Consider the following 6,000-nt stretch of genomic DNA (forward strand, 5'->3'; position numbering starts at 1 on the left):
CAGATGAAGGGGAGGAGGAGCTGAGCCCTGCCCAGATAAGAGAAGACGTATTTCTCATTCCTGAGGTCAAGGAGACCTTCCCGACTACACGTGAGCAGAAAGGCTCCTCAGAGGTCAAAAGGGAGGGGGCGTCACCTCATAGTAAGTCATGTCAACCTACCCATAGGCCTCTTCGCTAGAATCCATCTTGGCTAAGAGATGTGCACGCATACAGGGGAGGACCCTGAGATATACCAAATACGGACTCAGAACCAGGCAAAGCAAGATGATTGGCCAAAGGAGACCCGGAAGAAATGCCCCATAAAAGTGATTCAAACTACCATGAGGGTGCGACTCTCCCTGAGTCTGCCCGTGTGTCTATCCCAACCTATTCTTTTTCCTCCTAATAAACACTTTACTTGCTTCACTACTTTCTGTCTCTGTGGGAATTCTTTTCTGCAAAGCCAAAGGGCCAGGGCCTTGTCACTGGCCACTGGTCTAGTGGCCAGGAATCAGTGCTCTCACTGCCAATGCCCGACCTCAGTCTCTGGCCGGGAACCGAAACCCTGCTTCAAGCCCTGCAGGCCGAGGCCACCCGAGATCAAAAGTAGAGGAGACCCTCCATCCTCTCCCCCTGCTGAGCTCACGCCTCACAGCCCTGCCACCAGGCCTCTGGCCCACGACACCCAGAAACTGCTCAAAACTTTCATCTTCTCGACTCCTCGGCCATGTCCCCCTTTTTGTCCTCTGTCCTTGGCATTTGATGACCCCCGACCATGAACTGAGCTCCATGAGACTAGGGATCCTTTCTGTCTTACTCACGAACACATCCTTCAGACCCTGGCATGTAGTTGGAGTTCAAGAAATATTTGTTGGGGCTTCCCTGGTGGCGCAGTGGTTGAGAATCTGCCTGCCAAAGCAGGGGACACGGGTTCGAGCCCTGGTCTGGGAAGATCCCACATGCCGCGGAGCAACTAGGCCCGTGAGCCACAACTACTGAGCCTGCACGACTGGAGCCTGTGCTCCGCAACGAGAGGCCGTGACAGTGAGAGGCCCGCGCACCGCGATGAAGAGTGGCCCCCGCTTGCCGCAACTGGAGAAAGCCCACGCACAGAAACGAAGACCCAACACAGCCAAAAATAAATAAATAAATAAAGAAAGAAAGAAAGAAAGAAAGAAAGAAAGAAAGAAAGAAAGAAAGAAAGAAAGAAAGAAGTATTTGTTAAATAAATGAATGAATGGATGGATGGATGGATGGGTGGACGGACGGATGAAGGTATGGTACTTAGGGAAAGAGCGGGTCTGCTCAGACCCGGGCTCTGGGCTTCGGGAGCGAGGCGTGGGGAGAGTAGGGGGGGCCTGGCCCCCTCGGTCCGTTCCAGGGCCCTGCTCCCTCCTGAGCTGACTCTGCTCTGCCCAGTCCACACACACCCCATCTTTGCCTCCACCTGACGGACCAACATAACGATGACATCCAGGACCTGCCACTGGCAGCCATTTCTGGCTCACCCCCCGGGGCTCCCTCGTCCCTCTGGAGTTTGCAGGAAAGGCCCCAGATTCCGCAGGCACACAGCGCTCTATAATCCGACCCTGCTTCCGTCCACCAACTCTGCCATCTGCAGTGCCCAGCACTTGCCGTGTGCCAGGGACGGGGCTACTCGAATCACGTAGAAATCCTACCAACCATTCCAGAAGGGGGCCCCAAGGAGCATCTACAGCCTAGAGCTGACCAAGCAGAGGCTCTAGGAGGGAAGCAACTGGCCCAAGGCCAACACCTGGCAAGTGGCAGGGCTAGGATTTGAACCCAGGCCTCAATATCGATGGCACCTTCCCCTGACTTCCCACACTGGGTCTGGTGCCCCCTCCTGGGCTCCCCAACCCCTCTGCGCTTCTCCACTGGGGCAAGGCACCCTCCCAACTGCCCTCATCTGTCGACTGCCTGCCTCCCCACCCCGGACCAGGAGCTACTCAGGGGCAGCATCAGGGGAAATTCTGGGGCCTTGTCCAGGTGTCCTTTGTCCGGCAACGCACGCACTTCCCAGCTGCTGATCTTTATTCCCGGAGAACTGCCTTCTGCAGGGAACCTGGCTTGTTGGGGAAATGATGACACCCCTCGCCCCAGCTGGGGACCAGTGACTGGCTGACACGGAGATCCCAAAGGCTTGCCCCCTTACCTCAAGGTGGGATCAACTTCGCGGTGCAACTCATGATAAAGAGCCTCCCACGGGATCAGCAGGGTGTCTCCAGCTGAGCCCCCAGGCTTGTTAAGCCCCTTCTGCTGCCCTCTCCTGCGTCCCTCCCTCTCCCTTTCTAGAAAGCACTCCCTCCACCTGTTAATCGTTGTAATCCCAGTGCCAAGACCAAGGCCAGGTGGACAGTGGGAGCGTCAAGTGCTACCGAAGGAACGAGCCATTTCTCCTGCCTTCCATGCAAAGGCTCTGTTCTGATCCCACGGGCCTCCTCGGTCAGGCTGTGCAGAGAATCAGTTCTCGGCCAAGGGAAGAAGCGTGATTTATCATCAACCCCACTCTAATCCTTGTACCTTGACCAGTGCCTGGCCCAGAGTAGGAGCTTAGTGAGTATTTGTTGAGTGAGTGAATCCATGAATGAATCAATGAACGACTGCCTCATCTTCTCTCTGCCCAGATGTCTGGTTTCGCCACCTTCAAGGCCACCTCAGCCCTCACCTGCCAGGTATCCTCACGGGCCATGGTCACCCTGGCTGGCTTTGACCTCATACCAAAGTGCTCTGCCAGCTGCCTCTGGGTTTCACTGAGGGCCCACGGGCCCCCCCTCAAGGGCAGGGCAGCAGAGGGAGCCTGCACTGTGCTGGGTCAGACCCCTGCCCTTGATTCACCCAGGACAGCTCTGCTCTGCGCTACTTCCATGAGGTTTTGTTTGGACAAAAGCGCTCTGTGGTTACGAAGACTAGGAAGCCCTTTGCTGCCTGGCATTTTCGAACTGCCCCGCCCCCTTGAGTGGGGCACATCCTCTCTCACACTGACCCACTCAAGTTCTGTTTGTAGACGTTCTGCTCACGTCCCCATCTAGACGGGAACTCCTCACGGGCTCTAGCCTAGAGGGTGAAAGCTCAGGCTTTGGTGTCGGAAAGGCCTTGTGCAGGGAATTCCCAGGCGGTCCAGGGGTTAGGACCTGGCGCTTTCACTGGTGGGCCTGGGTTCAATCCCTGGTCAGGGAACTAAGATCCTGGAAGCTGCATGGTGAAGCCAAAAAGAAAAGAAAGGCCTTGGGCAGGTTATGAAGCCCCTCGTACCCTCAGTTTCTGTAGCTGTAAAATGGGGAAGTGACAGGGCTACCATCAGACTGGGGCAAGAATTCAAAAAGATGAATCATGTATATGCTAAGCCCTGTGCCTGGCTCATGGCAAATAATAAGTGGCACCTTCTAGTATTTATGAATTACTTGAGCAAGTGCCTTAGGCATACTTGGTAATTAATCATCAAAATTATCACACTTTCCTTTGGAAAAGGAAGTTAAACCATGGATGTGTGTAAAGCCCATCCTGTTCTGGTGTGGATATTTCCCAGAGACCTAAGAGGGTACGTCATTGCCATGATCACTGGGCTCCAGTGAAAGTCACTAATTCAGGTAGACACTGGGGACATTCCAAGTAGCAGCTGCATGGCGAAATGGGGCGCTTATGCCCTGCTGCCAAAGGCCCAGAGGACCCCAAAGTTCTTCTGCTTCTTAGGCATCTGGTCTTCTGCCAGATCCAGGCTCATGTGTACAGACAGCAAGGAAAGTTGGAAGAGACGACGATTTCTCATTTCCCAAATTTGCCGGTGTAACTGCAGCAGCTAACACAGCGCTGGGTACATAGTGGATGCTCCATAAATATTGCGGGATGAATGAAGGGATAAAGGAAGGAATGAATTTGAAACCTACCATGAAATTTCAGCACCTAGTATAGGTGCCTATCAATCAATATATTTGAGTGAATGAATGAATGAATTCTAGGGTCACTCTCACAGTACCGGTTCTGAGCCCAGGTTCTGGGCTGGAGGTTCTAGCCTGGAGGAGGCCCGTGATAAATATTTATGGAGGAAATGAACTAGATCCAGTATTTCCCAGAAAGCAGCTGAGCTTCAGCTGTGGTTGCCCCACCCCCTTCCCCACTCACCCCAGACCCACAGACAATGTTCCAGCCTGGCTTGGCCTCAGCTCGGTGGGAGTGGGGTCTGAGAAACAGCAAGTTCAGCTCCCCGGGGTGCACAACAGGGTGACCATCTAGCTGGCTCGCCAGGGAGCTCGTGGGTGCTGCCCTCAGGAAACATCCCTTACCTCCCCCAAGACGGACTGAGCTGGCAAAACAGGCTGCAACGACCCAGGGATGCTGCCAAGGAGCCCCCGTCTACACAGCCCTGGTATCAATACAACCACACACGCAGACACAGATGGGGGCATGTGACTGTGCCCCGCTGGCCACAGGGCTCTCTGCCCACAACCCATCCTTCCTCCCAAGCCTACGTGTTGGAGCCCGTGTCCAGAACAGGCTCCAGCGATTCACACAGGTGATCCTGCCCATCTCCTAAATGCACCCCACGTGGCACAAGCCCGTGGACACGCACCCAGCATCCCTCCATCCCCCCAGGGCCCGCCATCCTGTCTCAAACACACCTTGCCTCCGCCCCAAGCCGGCGGTTGCCACAGACCACTCAGTGGTCCCACCCAGAGATAACGCCATCTGTCACAAGGGACCCCTCTCATGGATAACAGAACACCTCTTAGCCAGGAACTGGGGCCCACAGTTCATAGCGTGGGCCCAGAGACAAGTCACACGTCACCACATTGCTTGGAGGTACTAGAGCTGTGCCTCTCTCTGACCCCCAGTCTGCCCCCTCCTTTGCCGCTACTGGGACCCACTCCCCACTGGGGACCAGCGGCTGGCTCAGACCCTGCAGAGCTGCGCGGCCTGCACGCTGGACGGGCACCCCCAGAAGCATCCACGGGTCCTAGACCAGGGCCCTACTTGCCGCCGGCCGTGCTCCAGGCCGCATGGCGCTCCGAAGCCAGAGGCCTCCGCCCGAGCTCCGGCAGCGGGCGCAGCAGGCCCCCCATGCTGGCTTCCTGCAGCGGTCTCGTGCCCGCCAACCAAACGGGGCCTCCTGGGAGCACGAGCTGGCAGTTTGGAGGAAGGTGGCCTTAGGTGCCCAGACGGGCCGGCACAAAGAGCCAGTTTTTCCGGGGTGACGAGCAGAGAGCTGGGACCCTAAAGCCTCCGTCTGGGCCGACTGGCCCTTCGTTCACCTGTCAGGTCCCCTTCAGCCATAGCCCCGGGGTGGCCCCTGCAGCTGCACGACCCAGGAGGAAGGACACCAGGCTGGCGTTTGGTCCCCTGGGCTACCCGGCAGGTCAGGCCGAGGCGAAGGGGGTCGGGGACGCCGGGAGGCCCCATGAGGCCCCGGGAGAGCAAAGCCCATGGCGAGCCCCCTCCCCACCACGGCCAAGCCGGGCTCGCCAGGCCCGCCTGCCCGGGGAGCAGCGGCCCCGCCCGGGTACTCACCAGCTCTGGCGAGGCCTCCCCCTGGCGTGGTGGCAGGCGCCCCTCTCAGGCCGGGCTCCCCATCTGGAGAGGCCAGCGGCACTAATCAGCCGCCTGGCGTGGTGCGAGCCGCGTGGCTGGGCCTTAATTGACACCAGGTGGCCCCTCCCCAGGGGCAGGCTGGGAGGTGGTTCTGCCGGGCCGGGAGGCCGAAGCCAGGGCAGGGGGGCTGCACCCAGGCCTGGCCGGTTCAGGCCTCCCCTGGAGAGACCGGGGCGGTCAGGCAGCCGCTGGCCACCCCTCCCCTCCTCTCCGGCCGGCCGCCTCCATCGCACACCCAGCCCTGCTTCCCTAGGCTCTGACCTTTCTTTCATTTCAGAGGCGGCAGCAGCAGTGACAGCGTCTGTCCAGGAGGAGTGTGGCTCAGGTTTCCCCCCAGCTGGCCGGGGGCAGCCGGGAGTGTGTGTGCTGGGTCTGCCGTGGCCAGGCTGGGTCCGCAGGATCCTGAGGAGGGCCAC

The 6,000-nt window shown here is 58.2% G+C and overlaps 1 protein-coding gene across 1 annotated transcript in view; it reads right to left on the reverse strand.

Annotated features, from left to right (window-relative positions):
• The window catches only part of NOS1 (nitric oxide synthase 1), a 183,764-nt gene extending 178,144 nt beyond the window's left edge, over window positions 1–5,620 (reverse strand). Inside the window, 1 exon segment of the mRNA XM_061170420.1 lies at window positions 5,504–5,620. The gene's annotated coding sequence lies outside the window, so the exon portion shown is untranslated.
• Between the last annotated feature and the right edge of the window lie 380 nt (window positions 5,621–6,000).

The sequence above is a fragment of the Eubalaena glacialis genome, chromosome 15 (assembly GCF_028564815.1).
Source record: "Eubalaena glacialis isolate mEubGla1 chromosome 15, mEubGla1.1.hap2.+ XY, whole genome shotgun sequence".
NCBI lineage: Eukaryota > Metazoa > Chordata > Mammalia > Artiodactyla > Balaenidae > Eubalaena > Eubalaena glacialis.